The sequence below is a fragment of the Gadus morhua genome, chromosome 7 (genome assembly GCF_902167405.1).
Source record: "Gadus morhua chromosome 7, gadMor3.0, whole genome shotgun sequence".
NCBI lineage: Eukaryota > Metazoa > Chordata > Actinopteri > Gadiformes > Gadidae > Gadus > Gadus morhua.
The window spans coordinates 4585228-4600940 of NC_044054.1; positions in this window are offsets into that span (position 1 = coordinate 4585228).

A 15713-nucleotide genomic window follows, 5' to 3' on the forward strand; every position below is an offset into this window, starting at 1 on the left:
AGAGAGAGAGAGAGAGAGAGAGAGAGAGAGAGAGAGAGAGAGAGAGAGAGAGAGATTTTTACAGTACATTAGGCAAACCAACTTTATACCATGTGACCATACTGATTACACTCAAACCACACACATGGCCAACGGTCAAATGAAAATAATCAAAACCATGCTCAATCCTCGAAAAGAAACTCTTGCCCAAGGGCAGCGGTGGCACAAATTGAAACACGCAGAACCCTGGCCTCACAAACAGAAACACAAACACAAACCTGCTTGTGTATTGTCCTTTATCATCATGCACTTGGTTTTATAGAACACATGCCTTGAAGGGGTGGGGGTGGGGGGGGTTGCATGTGTGTATGTTTACCTTTACAACGGGTCAGAAATTCCATTTGACCTGACTGTACCCCCCCTCTCGTCTTTTTCCATCTCCCTCCCTCTCCTCCCTCTTTCTCCTCCACCTCCTTCCCTCTTCCTTCCTCTCCTTCCTCTTTCTCCTCCACCTCCCTCCTCTCCTTCTCCCCTCCCTCCACTTCCAGCTCCTCCCTCTCCATCCTCCTCCCCCCTGCCGCCAGGCATTTATTGAATTACCTCCCCCCCCTCGCAGACGGCGAGTGGGGGTTGATTGAGGCTGTGTTGTCACGGCGACTGACATGTTGTTGCTATCAATCCGGGCTGGCGGCTCCCCCCCCCCCCCCCCCCCCCCCCCCACCCATCATCATTTGTGTCCACTGTCAACTCCCCTCCCTCCCCCCACCTCCCTGTCACCTCCTCCCCCCACACACCCCCTGTGTGTGTGTGTGTGTGTGTGTGTGTGTGTGTGTGTGTGTGTGTGTGTGTGTGTGTGTGTGGGTGTGTGGGTGGGTGGGTGGGTGTGTGTGTGGGGTTGCAATCAACAGTTATTTCACGGAATATACTATAGGTTTGAGACGGATACACTAGCGTCTACGCATCCTGTTGGGGAGACCCCCCCCCCCCCCCCCCCGATGTTTATGTGATATGTCTGTTTGATACGGTATCTCTTGGGAATAAGCAAAGAGATACCGGGGGCTGGATGTATGGGTCGTCAACAGAGTCTACAGTGGTCGGTATCGGGAGGGGTATGCTAACTGTAGGAGGGGGGAGCCCAGATAGCAAAACATGATTGAATCAACATTGAGATACTGTCAGGCTGAAGATTGTGATCAACATTGATTGCAGACATTGAAATATACATTGAAGGTGCTCGCTATGATCAACATTGAAATAACGTTGAATTTCCAACCAATTCTGACAATGAATCAACCTTGATTCAATTCTGATATGATCAACATTGAAAGAATGTAGAATTGAATCAACATTGATTTAACTATATACAGTATATGCATTGCATCATACATTGAAACAAGGTTATTATTTAAGGGACATTTCAACACTTTTCAACCTTGCTTTTTATGTTTTTAATATGCGTCATTAAAAAAACCATTAGATTGGCTATTTCCATTATTTTTAAGAAACCAAGGTTGAGAACAGCTGCTTTACTGAATACTCTATCAAGAAAAAAAACAACAACAAAACAAACCATTATTCAAAACGTTTTTTAATTAATATTCAAAATCAATTACAAACAAACATCTTAAGTAATTATGAACAATAACCCTTATTAACCCTATATTAAAGAACATTACAATAACATTTGTCCTTATAACTCTTTGCCTTTTCTTGGCACCCCGCCGCTCCTCTCAGGTGCGTAACGCAGCCACTTCTGCAGTTTACCCCTGTACTGCAATTCAGTCTACTTGCGGTCAAATTGACGAGCAGCCGCTGTAACAAAAAGGGGGGGGTCACGGCCTGGAATAGTTGAGAAAAACTGCATCAGAGGACGACTTATATGAAGATAAACATTGGAAATGTTTCTTCAAGAGTGGATGCATTTTTTTTTTTACATGAAATGAGCCATTTATCTATGGATGACCAAGTCTGCCATAATTAAAAATAAATAAATAAAATGTATGTATTTTTGGCATATATTTAGTTATTGAGTGATTCATTTATTCATTTTTAATTATGGCTGAGTTTGTCCTCCATATGTATCAGGCTCCCTCCATGGTGAGGAAAATGCATCCATTCTTATTTATTTGAAGAAGTTTTAAATTCTAATTTGCAGACTCACCAAACATGCAGTCCTGCATTAACATGTCCTTGAAGGCCCTCTTCTGTCCCTTTCCCGCCCAGTTAAAAATGCATGCTACACGGTTTGCCATGGTAGCGGATGGCATTCGCCGGATCATATTTTTCGGCATTGGTCCCTCCGACTAATGCCAAGCGGGTAGTTCTAACAGATTAGAGAGAAAATGGTTAGTTTGCTAGTGTACAATGTGCCATGTCAAATGGACAGCATATTGCATTTAAAGGGTTAGTTCAGATTTTTTGATATGAGGTTGTATTACATCCTCACCATCAGTGTTGGGCATCAGCAGTGACTTTTCCCCCACTGCGTTCCGTGAGTTCTGGCCCTGTTTCGGTGTTGCAGAAATTAGTTCCTGCTAGTTAGTGGGGTCACGGGATGCAGTGGGGGAAAAGTCACTGCTGAGCCCCGACACTGATGGTGAGGATGTAATACAACCGCTTGTCAAAAAATCGGAACTATCCCTTTAATGCCTCCACACTTACAATTCCTGACAATAAATGTAAGAGAATAATTGGTCAAAAAATGGTTCACCATCATTCGACGGACTGTTTCCTCCTTCAGTGCAGCTTCATCCTCATCAAACTGCTCCTCATTGGTGAGTGGCAGAACCATGCAGGGCTCTTCTCTATGTGATTCAGGACCCGCTCCAGGAATATTCATGGAGGATTTAGCGATTACAGTCTTTGTAAACTAAATGTCCAGTGACATTTGCTTCACCTCCATGAGTAGCTCCGTAAGCATCTTGGATTTTTTGTTGGCAGCAATCTCTTAGAAGAAAAGCAATTGGTTTTACATTACATTTCAAGTATAGATCGACCATTTTCAATTATTTAGAATGACACTAAGCAACTCACTGAGGTTTGCACCCCTAACTTATAGTAACCATTAAGCATTTAAATGTTAAGTCTAACAAAGACAGTCATATCACAAGGGACATGTTTCTCAATTCAGATGGCATCAGTAAGGTTAAGAAGTTGATCAGAAAATGATGCTTGCCTTGCAACATTTGGCTGGGCTCCCTTCCATGGAATCTTCCCAGTGGTGTTTCTGGAGCTTAACCTTTAAGACACCGACAACATGCCATCACCCATGGCATTGCACATTAGGTCATTGTGTATTGGGGGGTAAATGGGCAATATAGCACAAACAACATTTTGAAATACATACCATTCCTTGCTTGCTCTGATGGCACATTGTGGTAGGGGCTCGAGTTATACATTGGCATTCCTAGAGACATACAGACAGAAATAACAAAATAAGGTAAATAAGCACAATCTGCATTTTGTGCTTATTTACAGCATAATTTGAGATTGGTTGGCATGTCCGGTGAGAATTTGTTAGTTAACTCACCCCCGCCCTGGGGGTGGTGAGGGTGATTGCCAGCAAAGTCTAAAAAGAGGACAATCCAAATTATATCCTTAATTATAAGATAGGGAGACACTGAATGAACAGACTTTAGACACAATAAGAGTGGCTGAGGGCATCACATAGCTACATCCAGCCTTTTTGTCTACTTACTATCATTGAATAGGTATGTTGACTCTAGCTCTGCCTAGAAGTTTCCACAAAAGCCTAAAATGAGAGAACACAAAACATAAACTATGATTGCTATAACTCAGACAAAGCACATTTAAATTTGTCCACCCTGAGGTCAAATGACTGAACATCCTCCGAATAATATTCTCCAGAGGCTAAAAGAAGGGAACACAAGACAGGAATAGAGCTGTAACTGTTCAACGCATATCACATGACCAGTGTTGGGCAAGTTACTTCAAATGCGTAATGCATTATTTATTACTTGTTACTGTCATTTCAAAGTAATTAGTTACATTACAGTATTACTGTCTTTGAATTGTAAGGCATTACACTACTTTTACATTACTTTTGCATTACTTTCACCAAAATAACATGAAATATGGATTTGGTGTTCTCAATAGATCTTCTTGTTTTCAATGCAGCTCATTACACAGCAGGAGGTGATGTGGTTGGCATAATGACTAAGCTAGGCTTAAGGCTAACAAATGTACAATATAATGGTCGCAGTTATGGCTCATGGTGCAATACATTTTATAATAGAAATACTGTATCTTTAGGTATTGAAATCAATAGAGATTGTAAAAAAAAAAATCATGACAAGATACACAACCCTTTTTACATTTCTATCCCTTTATTTGCTTTCATTAACAGAGAATCCATAGCATAATGAATGACATAGCTAGACCTACATAATGTCTATGGCCATAGCCATAGGTCCCCCCCCCCCCCCCATCAACCGCTCAGCGCAGCTTAAACTTGGGCAGTGAGACGGAAGCCAGTAGCGCAGCTTTGGATTCAATTATAGTGTAACAGACTGTTCTGTGTTTAGTTTGGAAAAGGAGGTGTGTCCCTCATGAGTTGCCGTAGGGGGGAAGTTCGGGGAAGTGTACGGCTGATGTGTTGTGTGGGTGTGTCTGAGATTAAAGTGAAGCGGAGTTGGCTGCTGAACACACTATCTCGTCTCGGTCCCGTTCATTCTTTTCTATAATACTACAGTATAGGCAAACCCAGAACGCTCGGCTACAGTAGCATACCCATCTGGCAAATGTAGAGTCCGACTCTGCTGCTGCTGTCATCTTCTCCTCTAGCAGTACGACGAAGTAAACATTTGCGTGGGTTTTTTTCTCCTCTGCGAATCTCGCGGTGTTAGCGAATTTGTATAAAAGCAACACACCCGTTAATTTCGGGTTAAAAATGCATTGTAAAGGTACGAACACACCAAACGCGTACCCGCGTAAAGATTTATGCGCGTAACGCAGCTAAAATGTTGCTTGACCATTTTGTGTCAAAAATGGTCCTACGCAGCTACGCGCCTAGATGAGTCCATGTCCATGCAAGTGAACGGAGCGTTCCCTCTTCGTCATAACTATCAAACCAAACATCCTTCACATTCACCGAGCGAACATTTCGAAAGTAAAATGCACATTTCTCGCTAAAAATGTTTCCATAAACGCATTTAGAGGAGGGTGCGCCGAGAGGATGGTCGCACTGACAATGGCTCCGCATGCACTACGCAGCTTTATGTTTATAATTGTTTTTATTGTTCGTTTTTTTGTACGTACTGCACTGTCGCTCATTCAGTATGATCGACTGGCACTTTTGGAAATTCGTTCGTCACTTAAAACGGAGTTTTTCTCAACTTACCGGAGTGCTTGCTGTGACTCCTTTGTCTTACCGCCGGTATGCCTACCAATACGCCGACGGAAGAGAAAGAAGAGAGGCAAGCGAGCCGGCATCCTGTGCAGATCTCGGACGAGATACTGCAACCCACCGCTCCCAAGCATTCTACTAGCGAATGTGCATTGTCTTTGGACAATAAACTGGACGAGCTACACGCACGGATCGAATTCCAGCGGGACATTGCAAACTGTTGTGTACTGGCGTTTACCGAGACCTGGCTGGATCCTATGGTGCCTGACTCTGCCGTCACTCCGACCGGCTTCTCCATCTACCGGCAGGACAGGACTTCCGAGTCAGGTAAAAAAAGGGGAGGAGGGGTATGCTTGATGGTTAACTCTCGCTGGGGCTCGGATGTTGCTGCACTTTCAGCACACTGCTCACCAGACCTGGAGCTGTTATCGTTAAAAGTTCGCCCCTTCTACCTCCCACGGGAATTCAGCTCCGTTATTGTCACAGCAGTATACATTCCACCGCAGGCGGACAAAACGTGCGCGTTAGAGGAACTTTACAGAGTAATTAATGGACTTGAGGATGCTCACCCTGAGGCGGTTTCTATTGTTGTTGGAGACTTCAATAGGACCAATATGAAGAAAGTTTTACCGAAGTACTACCAACACATAAACTTTCCTACCCGGGGTGATCAGATTCTTGACCATTGCTACTCACAGATTCGAAAGTGTTACAAACCCCTCCCCCGCCCCGCTTTCGGAAAATCGGATCACACCTCCATTATGCTTATCCCTACCTACAGACAGCGCCTAAAACAGGAAAAACCGGTTTCTAGGGCAGTTCAACGCTGGAGTGCTGAAGCCATTAGCACTCTGCAGGACTGCTTTGACACAACAGATTGGCAGATGTTCTTTGTTGCAGCTGATGGGGACATCAATGAATACACAGACTCTGTCTCCTCATACATCTCCAAATGCATTGATGATGTCGTACCTAGGGTCAGTGTTAGGACCTTCCCAAACCAAAAGCCCTGGGTAAATGGTAATGTCCGTGCTAAGCTCAAAGCACGGTCCTCTGCCTTTAACTCTGGTGACCAGGAGGCTTTGGGGAAGTCCAGATGTGACCTGCGGACGGCCATCAGAGATGCAAAGAGAGAATACAGGGACAAGCTGGAGTCCACCTACCTCAGCTCTGACCCCCGACGCCTGTGGGGTGGCCTGCGACACATCACTGGCTATAAAGGGAGAAATAGCAGTGATGATCAGCCTGCCGCCTCTCTCCCTGACGACCTCAACACCTTTTACGGAAGGTTTGAGGCAACCAACCCCCTTCCTTCAGCAAGACTGGCCGAGGACCAGGACGACTACACTCTGTCCCTGACCGTGGCTGACGTGAGGCGAGAGCTCCAAAGGGTGAACCCCCGGAAGTCATCGGGGCCCGATGGAGTCCCAGGCCGCGTCCTCAGGGGGTGCGCTGACCAGCTTGCGGAGGTATTCACCTCCATATTCAACTTATCACTGCATCTGTCTGAAGTCCCCACCTGCTTCAAACAGGCCACCATCATCCCCATACCAAAGAAAACATCAGTAACCTGCTTAAATGACTACCGCCCTGTAGCACTGACCTCCACAATTATGAAGTGCTTTGAGCGGCTGGTCAGAACCCACATCTGCTCTACCCTTCCCAACACCCTGGACCCCTTTCAGTTTGCATACCGTCCAAACCGATCAACAGACGATGCCATTGCCCTAGCTACACACGCCACCCTCTCCCACCTGGAAAAGAGCAACACATATGTGAGGATGCTGTTTGTGGACTACAGCTCAGCATTCAACACTATTGTGCCTGCCAAGCTCGTCCCGAAGCTCAGGGGCCTGGGTCTTAAAACACCCCTGTGCAACTGGATCCTGGACTTCCTGACGAGCAGACCCCAGGTGGTGAGAATGGGCAACCACACCTCCTCCTCACTGACCCTGAGTACCGGGGCCCCCCAGGGCTGCGTACTCAGTCCCCTCCTGTACTCCCTGTACACGCATGACTGTGTTGCAACACACAGTTCCAACATCATCCTGAAGTTTGCAGACGACACTACCATCCTGGGTCTCATCTCTAACAACGATGAGACCGCCTATAGAGATGAGGTAAGGGTCTTGGCAGAATGGTGCCAAGACAACAACCTGTCTCTCAACGTCTGCAAAACCAAGGAAATGATCGTGGATTTCAGGAAGCTGCAGAGGGGGGGTCAGGACCCCATACACATCGAGGGAGCTGAAGTATAGAGAGTCTCCAACTTCAAATTCCTCGGTGTGTACATCAAGGATGACCTAACCTGGTCCATGCAGGCAGGCTCAGCAGTCAAAACTGCACAGAAGCGGCTATACTTCTTGAGGAGACTCAAGAAGTTTGGCATGTCTTCAAAAACTTTAACAAACTTTTACAGATGCACCATTGACAGCATCCTCTCAGGCTGCATCACTGCCTGGTATGGTAGCTGCTCCGCTGCCGACCGCAAGGCCCTGCAGAGGGTGGTGAAGACAGCGGAGCGTATCACCGGCAGCCACCCCCCCTCCGTGCAAGGCATCTACAACAGTAGATGCCTGAGGAAAGCAAAAAAGATTCTAAAGGACAACAGCCACCCAGGCTATGGACTGTTCTCATTGCTGCCGTCTGGTAGACGCTACCGGAGCATCCGAACACGGACTACCAGACTCACAAATAGCTTTTTCCCCCTGGCTGTAAGGCTTCTGAATCAGAAACACTGAACCTCTGAACAGTTGCCACCTCCACCTACTCCCTGCTCCCCCACTCATACAATTCACTTCATAGATATATTTGCACAATTTTAAAAACTTTTAACTTATGCTTAGCATTTCTTTTTAACTTATTCTCTATTCACACTTAAACTGCTGCTAGCCCTTCTACTGTACTCTGCTACAGAGATATATGTTGTTTTTTAAATTGTTGTATGTTAAATGTTACATTTTATTGTCATACTGTTTTAGAGTTTTATGTTATTTTTGTTATATGTATGACGTCTACTGCGTAGATGAATGATGCTTGCCAAGTCGTAAGAATTTTGCTGTGCTGAAGCAATTTGGTACATGCAAAAATAAACACACTTTGACTTTGACTTTGATTTAATAGAATAAAGAAAGTTGTCGGCCGCGGCTGCGCTGGAGTCCGAGGTAGGAAACCCAAACGCCGCCGTGTTTGGGTGATAGAGTTTAGATCGGGTTAGATTAAGTAATATCGGATATAAATAACAATAATCGGGTTAAATAACTTCACATGGTGTGTCTGGTGTGTTTCCAGCATTCGTAGTGTTGATCAGCAGATATATAGTCCGCCAAGACGTTGAGGTTGCTTAGTAACCAGAGACTCTGTCCATGCAAGTGAACGGAGCGTTCCCTCTTCGTCATAACTATCAAACCAAACATCCTTCACATTCACCGAGCGAACATTATCAAAGTAAAATGCACTATTTCCACACAGAATAAAGAAAAATGTCGGCCGTATGCTTCTGTCCAACCTCACTACTCTCTGCCAGTGACGTCGGGTCAAGCTCAACGCTGATTGGGCAACGCGGCTAATCGCCATGCGTATGAGTGTAAAAAGTTCAATTTTTTGAACTCCTCGCGTACGCGAGTATATGTACGCGCGTAAATATACGCGGCTCATACGCGGCTAACGCGGGTAAAATGTTGCTTTAGCGCATGTAACGCGTGTACACCAATGGTTCCCTTTGGAAAAATTGCCGATTTTATACGCGTTGTACGCGGGATACGCGTTTCGTGTGTTTGTACCTTAACGCGCGTTACTGAGATTTGTACCGAGTAAAATATTACCTTTTTTTTTTGTAATGCCTTACATTACCGCGTTACAGCAAAAAGTAATACATTACAGTAATCACATTACTTTTGTAACGCGTTACTCCCAACACTGCACATGCCTGATATGTTTGCATGCATTGACAGAGGAACTAAATGCTTGTAAATTAAAGCTCACATGCCATATTAATAAGCAATGACATACCACTGCTTGCATCTGGGGTTGGTAGATATGGGTACTGGTTGGATTCTGGCAGCACTGTATTAACAAATAAGTATAATTATACATGGAACTACTTAAGTAGTAATTGTAGTGTCATAACTGACAGTGTCCCTACTGTACCTGGAAAGTGAATATCAGGTGGCTTGGCAAATTTTCTCTTAACACTGCTGGTTTCTGGCTCCCCATCTGACTCCACGTACACAGTATTTGTCCTTGAAAATAAAGATTAAACATTCCCAGCAATTGAAAGATTAAAATATAAACATAGCTGCATGCAGCAATGTGGGTGTCAAGCATAATGGGACTCGATAAGCTAATTCTGCCGGACGGCCGTATCGGCTGGGCGGCTACATGACGACCGTCTCAGTAATCTGTAAACTAACTCCGCCGGACGGACATAATCGGCTGGTTGGCTACATGACGACCTTCTCGGTAATCTGTAAATTAATTCTGCCGGTGAGATGAAGTACAGCATTATGCGAGTACACATAAATGTAGACAAAATGGAAAAATGACCCTACCTAGTGGTAAGGGCGCATGACGACCGCCTCTGTAATCGGTGACTTAATTCTGCTGGATGGACGTAATCGGCTGGGTGGCTACATGACGGGGTGGGTGGATAATCGGACGGACGTAATCGGCTAGGTGGCTACATGATGACCGTCTCGGTAATCGGTAATAACGACGGCTGGTGGAATGGGTGGCTACAATTATGATCGTCTGCCCAACAGAACAAATGACACAAATACATAGGGGTATTAAGAACAATACCCCTAACAGAGACACAATGTTAACAAGCATCCGTTCTTGAGGCGCTTCACGAAGCATCTAATCAAGTAAGAATTGCAGTTTAGGCGGCTTTTCCGTCAAGTTTGATTGGCTGTCACGGCCAAACGGTTGGGAAGTAGAAATAGCTGTTTGGCACATTTGTTCAGTTTGGTCTGAAGATCAAATATGGCAAGTTTCATGATGATTGAACATAATCTAGCAAGTTAAAGAGTTGCTGAGAACAGGCTTACTTCCTGTTTGGTGCTTTGCCGTCAAGTTTTAATGGCTGTCTAGGCGAAACGGTTTGGAATTAGAAAAAGTTGTTTGGCAGATTGGTTCGACTTGGTCGGACGATCATATAGCGCAAGTTTCATGATGATTGGACATAAATGGTGGCCTGTGGATACGTAATGTTGATATTGACGACTTTCAACATGGCGGCCAGGCTTTGCCAACAAGTTTGATTGGCTGTCACGACCAAACGGTTTAGAAGTAGAAGAAGCTTGGTCTGAAAATCATTTATGGAAGGTTTCATGATGATTGGACATAATCTGTGGCCTGTGGATATGTAATATTGATTGTGACAACTTTGAACATGGCGGCCAATTTCTGAGGTTGCCATGGGAAATATTTTATTAGCTATATGGGGCGGTCTGACAGTATCACAAGACATTGAAAATAAGTGTGAAATATACTCACTTGAAGAGAGGAGTTAAAACATGTCTTTGTTAATTATAGCGCCCCCTAGAGGTCAATGATCACCAAATTCATTGAGTGTCCCCATGATGATGTCATGGGGTCTATGTACCAAGTATGGTTATGATATGTCAGAGGGCTGTTGAGATATTGGCGTATTTCCTGTTTTGCGGCTTCACGGTCGAATTTGATTGGCTGTCGCGGATGTTTCTGTGAGAAATCCTTTACTAGCTATACGGGGAGGTCTTATAGTATCACCAGACATTGACAATTTGTTTGAAATATACTCATGTGAAGAGAGAGGAGTCAAAATACATCGACATTAATAACAGCGCCCCCTAGAGGTCGAAGGTCACCAAATTCATTGACTGTCACCATGATGAGGTCATGGGTCTATCTACCAAGTTTGGTAATGATATGTCGAAGGGCTACTGAGAATTCGGCTTACTTCCTGTTTGGCGGATAGGCTGATTGGCTGTAGCGGCCAAACGGTTTTGAATTTCAAAGATCTTTCATATTTTTATATCAAGCATGGCCTGAAGATCATGTGTGCCAAGATTCGAGATGATTGGACAATATCTGTGATAGGAGTAGCATTTTGAAGGTTTTTCAACTGTACCTTGTTCTTCTCTTCCGACGTACATCTGCTTCCACCTCTGATTCCAAATCAGTGGTCCGACATCCAGTAGTGATACTTTTCTTCATGTTGCTTGACCTTTTAAAATGAGTCTGTTAAAGAACAGGCAGAAAATACATTATGCCATTTTTAAGAAGTATGATAAACAATTTAATCTAAACAGGGTTTTGCAAATGGCAATCAGAATTTAATTCAAATAGTTACCCTCTGCCAAATGAGGTAACTTACCACCAATATATCTTATACTATACCCCAACGCACCCACAATTAATGGTTCTCCTTAGATACCAGAAAGGAGTATAAAATGGAATCAAGGTTGCCACTTCAATTAACCTGATTGACTAGTCCCATCTGTGACCGATATAAGGGTAATGCCATTCATTCTTTCACAAAAGGGATTGATAGGCTTAGATATGGAATAATTCACAACAGACAATAGTGATGTAGTAACTACTTGCCACAGAGCCAAACATTCTCATGCGTGGTCCATCCTTTACAGGGCCTCATTTTTCATTTGGTAACCCTTCTTTTTACAGTCCCCTAATTGCTAGGTATTTACCTGGTAATAAAAAGGTAAATACAGAGGAATTGCAGCTGGAGTACCAAGTAAAACCTCCACTATTACCCATCAACTCAACTAAGTACTGTGTAGTTGTAACTGTTTTCGGTTGGTAATAACTCAGATATTATTGTGTACTTCCTAGGAAATTAGGCAACCAATTGTTAGAAACACCTATTAATTGAAGTTACAATTGTAGTTATCAAAGTTTTATGTTGGTAACAGCCCAAGTTTAATGATGTACTATCTAGAAATTAGCATTAGGGATGCACCAAATATTCGGCCACTGAAAATGTTCGGCCGAAAATGGCCGAAGGAAAAAAATACACCGAACATTTTTATTTTTGATTTAAAAAACTAAAAAACAAAATTTGTTTTACTCATTTATTTAAAGGTACATTGTTCTTAAATTCTTGCTACAAGGTCTGCTGGAATGTTAGAAAACGTTCAGTATTAAATAAATATTTTGTATCAAATTTGTAATTGATTTTTTTTTATTAAAAGCAAGACAAAAAACTTTATAAAGGACATTTAATTGTTTGATTGATGCAATGGTGAAAAATTTAAACAAAATGAATGAAAAACCGCAAAAGCCACATTCGGTATTCGGTTTCGGCTTTCGGCCAACTGTTTCAGTATATTCGGTTTCGGCCAAGAATTTTCATTTCGGTGCATCCCTAATTAGCATAGTACTTTCCAATAAATTACATTTTCTTACATAATTATTATTCATAGCTAGCCTGGATACCAGCCTGAACTCCGCCCACAAAATATTTGGTCTGGGAGATTCAGTCTGGAATTGAGCTCGTTGGTCGATTAGGTCAGATCAAAAAGTGATCTGACCAATCAAATTGTAAGGGCGGGCTTTATACGTTGATGGACAGATGATACACATTAACGTAATCAACCACGTCACCAAAGAGCACTCAGCGCTTTTACTTTTTTTCCCAAAAATGCTGACCGTGTTGCCAATTTGTCCGTGTATCCTTAAATTCTTTTTACAAAACAGGCATAAATCGTTTATGTCCATCTTCTTTTTCTACTTCTTCGAACGTGCGCTCAGTTGAGTTAGTTTGAGAATAGCTGTGCTTCGCACAACATACGTCACATACTACGTTGCTCTGATTGGTTTTAGGTCTATCCAATTGAACGAAGAGGCATTTTCCTTCCTGGTTCCGCCCTATAATCACAGCCCAATGGTTCGGTCTCAGACTCATATTCTGACTAGAATTATGAGTATGACATTGCCAGGCTAATTCATAGCTACACCCATTTAGAAAGGGTTTATTTGATTCACCTTAGAAACTAGGGAATTACTTATCTGGTAAGAACCTGCAGGAACAGTTTTCCTCTAGTGTCGTGGTACATCTTCTTAAATACTGGGTATGAAGCCGTTTGTTTCCATGGTGTTACCACGTTATTACCATATCATTTGTAATAGATACATTCCATTGTCAATGCAGTAAACTGGAACTTGTACCATGTACGTCCTGCACCGTTACTAAGTAAAATATGACCATTTACCCAGTAAGTAAACTGAAACTGCACTGTAAAAGGAAGCCTTGTTTGTTTCCATGACATTACCAGGTTCTTACCAGATAATTTGTAATAGATTATTCCCTTTTCCATGCAATCAACACAAACTTGTACCATAAATGTTCTGCAACGTCGTTCACCAGTAGTTAAGCACTTTAATTTTAGTTATAAAACCTCAAACCGCTGTTGATGAAAGGCATATTAAAATTAAACAAAGTCAAAGGCTCGTCTTTCAAACAATGCATATCTTACAAACAGGCACTGAACACTGATAGAATCAGACAAAAAAAAGAGACATCCACATCAACCCAATTTAAATGTTACTGATGGTGTTTTGATAAAACGCATGACAGCGTTATGGCAAGTGACCAAAATGCTGACAGCTTCAACCTCTACAATTTGAATAAGTGGCGATTGCCATGCAGCAATCTGCCATTAGGAGCATCTTTGTGGTCATTATGAATGAGAGATGGCTCTTTAGTGTCCTCTCTGCGGTTTCCATGCAGTCTCCACACCTTGGATTTGTAGGCTGAACAAGCCCTGACCAAGTACCTCCAAATCCTGCAAAGCATGCTCCGGTAGAGCTGCTCTTTACCGTCGCGCTAACCGGGGCTAACAGAGCCTGTCCCTTCCCGTCCTATTCACTCATTGGCTGCTAATGACGTCTATAGACGTCAATTTAAATGCAACCATTGGCTGCCAATGACGTCTATAGATTATGACGTCATTGGCAGCCAATTATCAATTATTTTTTTCAACGTTGCGGGCTGGGGAGCGATCTGGAGCACCTTGTCACAAAAAATCTGGCTTGTAAACAGAGAATGTACTACCGAACTGACCCGCTAGGTGGGCGGGGCGCCTTGCCAAATTGGATGGGAGATGAGTAAACAGTAACCTAATGGGTGAAGAAAGTGAACATGGCGCCAGTGAAACCTAAGCAAAACTTTAGACAGCTAACACTCGAACAGAGTATGTGTCTCAGTGTCGCAATCGACTCGGTTATTTGCAACGATAAAGCCTATGACGAAAAACCCGGGTCAAGTAGAGAGAGTAGGCCTACACGGCGTATTTCAGCAGACACCTCCAACTCATCAGGTGATGAATTCAGGGAACCTGACCCAGATTCGTCAGATGAGTGGTTGCCGTCAACCGGGAACAGCAGAGCCTCATCCCCTGATGCGGCTCCAGGAAGACGTGAGGGAGGTAAGAGCTAACTTTTCCCCTTCTCTCCTCCTTCAGTCCGTCACATGAACGCCATTTAGTCCCACTAGTTCATTGCTGAAGCTTATATGTGTTGCCAGTAGCCTACAGTGAAGGAATTTACAATTTACAGATTGTGCGTCCAGCAGAGCTCGCACCACCACTCCCACTGTTAGCTTCAGTCCATGTCACATTGAACGCCATTTAGTCCCACTAGTTCATATCTGTTGCCAGCCAACTGATGTGAAACAATTTTCAATTTACAGATCATGCATCCAGCAGAGCTCCCGAGGCATATTTTTATGGTAATTGCATATATTTCTATAATTTACAGGTCGTGCATCAAGCAGAGGTCGCGGGGATGACTGGCATCAAGCTGGCTGCTAATGCCCTGTTTACACCTACCCGATAGTGGGCCCCGATGGTGCCCGATGGCTAAATCAGCAGCTATCGTTATAACATCGGCAAATAGCGTGGTTGCATCGGGAAACACCGTTACTCTTCCCGGGAACATCGTTAGACAACGGGAAGAAACGGGAAGAAATGCTCAATGATCGGGCAACAACGGGCAACATCGGCAAAGAACGAACATGTTTGTTAATTTTGGGTCTATCGGGGTAGAATCGGTTACCAGGTGTTGCTATGGGCTAATCGGCTATAATCGGGAATAGAACGGGAGTATAACGTAAGACATCGCAAATCGTTCGGGAATTTTCCTGGGCACATCGGCTATATTCGTTAATCTTCCGCGCTTTATCGTGTTTTATCGTCTTTATATCGGCAACCTCAACACACGAAAGACCCTCGAGAACCCTAGACAAATAACGATTGTGAGTGACCAGATTGTGTTAAGGAAGACCCTCAATCTCCCACTTGGGTATAAATAGGGGGTGATGGATGGATGTCCTAGTTTTATAATTACAGGGTACTTCGCCCATTTAGAA